General features: G+C 46.0%; 1 protein-coding gene across 1 annotated transcript in view; it reads right to left on the bottom strand.

Annotated features, from left to right (window-relative positions):
- WFDC3 (WAP four-disulfide core domain 3) overlaps positions 1–2,072 on the bottom strand; it is a 33,770-nt gene that overhangs the window by 21,194 nt on the left and 10,504 nt on the right. The window lies entirely within an intron of this gene.

Here is a 2,072-nt window from a genome sequence, read left to right as displayed (position 1 = left end):
AAAAAAAAAAAAAAAAAGAAAATCATGAAACACGAGGAAAATAGGAAGGGGTTAGACAAAGAAGATATGCTATCAATTTCTAACACATTTTAGGGGCCTCTCAAGGGAACAGAGAAGGAATAGAACACAGAGCCCTGTCACCTCTACCTCCAAATTTTCTCAACCGTGTCACCTTTCTCCATCCCTGCTGCTACCTCCCTAGTTTCACTGGTCTACATCTTCATCTGCCTTCATTCTCTCCCTCCCATTTCTACTGTAACCATACTAGCTTTCTTTCCATTTCTCAAATGTGGCAAGCTCCTAGTCATCTTAAGACCTCTGCATGTGCTTCTCTCTCTTCCTGGAATGTCCATCGTACCCTTCAGCTGGCTAACTTCAGCTCTCCCTCCAGGTTGCAGCTTAAATGTCACTCCAGACATGCCATCCTCAACCACCCAATCCAATGTGAGTTCTCGGCCGGGCATGGTAGCTCACGCCAATCTTTGGGAGGCCAAGGCAGGTGGATCACTTGAGGCCAGGAGTATGAGACCAACCCAGCCAACATGGTGAGACCCCATCTCTCCTAAAAATACAAAAATTAGCCAGGTGGGGTGGCATGTGCCTGTAATCCCAGCTACTCGGGAGGCTGAGGCAGGAGAATTGCTTGAGCCCAGGAGGTAGGTGGAGGTTGTAGTGAATCAAGATCATGCCACTGCACTCCAGCCTGGGCAACAGAGCAAGACTGTCAAAAAAATAAAAATAAAAATAAAAGTGAGTTCTCCACTTTACTCTGTCTCTCAGCACCCTTTAATTTTCCTTCCCTGTCCTTATCAGGGTTTGAAAGTTTAAAAAAGTAGAAAAAAAAAAAAGAATATCAGGAGCAAAGGAGTGGGGAAACGTGTGCCACCTTCTGTAAGCATCAAGATTCTTTTTTTTTTTTTCCCATCTCTGCAGATTCTCAGGCTAAGATTTTAACAGAACAGAGAATATCACAACTGATTATAGGAACTAGGAATTACCCAATGGATTTCTTTTTTTTTTTTTTTTTTTTTTTGAGGCAGGGTCTTGCTTTGTCACCCAGGCTGGGGTGCAGTGGCCTCAAACTCTCGAACTCCTGGGCTCAAGCAATCCTCCAGCCTCAGCCTCCTAAGTAGCTGAACTATAGGCACATGCTACCAGGCCCAGCTAATTATTTGTATTTTTTGTAGAGACGGGGTCTCACTATGTTGATTAGGCTTGTTTTGACCTTCTGGCCTCAAGCAACTCTCCCGCCTCAGCCTCCCAAAGTGCTGAGGTTACAGGCATGAGTTGCCATGCCTGGCCCTTTGTACCTCTTTATGCTCACCTGAAATCTGGTTGGTCCTTTTCCTATCCCCAGAGACCTTACAAAAAACCTGGCGGATGCCATTCTTTCAGGCAGGATCCTCTGTCTTTCACTATCCTGGTTTTGCCATGCTAGGTAAGCTCAGTTCCTCATAAGACGTGCTCTCCAAACACCTCACAATTAGCTTTCCAAGAATCAGGAAGAGAAATAGGAATGGTAGCCAGAATGGGGATGACGGTTCCCCACCCATCCCAAGACTCTAAGCTATCCAAAAAAGGAGTGAAGCTGAAGCCAAGGAAATACTCAGTCTGTCCTGCTGCCTCAGCTCCAACCTGCCACTATGTCTAGGAGAAAGATGCCAGTTGCTGTTGGAAAAGTAAAATTTCAGCACTTCTTAACCCAAGAAGGGCCCTCTGAGCTAACAAACTTACTCCGCTTCTCTTGTAAATAGAGAGACAGACAACCAGAGACAGGGATCGGGCTGAGGTCAACAGTAGCAGAACTGAGTCACAAATCCCCAGCTCTGACATAAGGTCTCATGCTCTTTAAACCACATCATGGGCCTGGTTCAGTGACTCATGCCTGTAATCCCAGCACTTTGGGAGGCCGAGGTGGGTGAAACACTTGAGGTCAGGAGTTCAAAACCAATCTGGTCTACATGGTGAAACCCTGTTTCTACTAAAAATACAACAAAAAATAGCCAGGTGTGGTGGTGGGTGCCTGTAATCCCAGCTACCGGGAAGGCTGAGTCAGGAGAATTGCTTGAACC

The sequence above is a fragment of the Colobus angolensis genome, unplaced genomic scaffold (assembly GCF_000951035.1).
Source record: "Colobus angolensis palliatus isolate OR3802 unplaced genomic scaffold, Cang.pa_1.0 Scaffold8, whole genome shotgun sequence".
Lineage (NCBI taxonomy): Eukaryota > Metazoa > Chordata > Mammalia > Primates > Cercopithecidae > Colobus > Colobus angolensis.
This window is presented reverse-complemented; position numbering and strand designations above follow the sequence as displayed.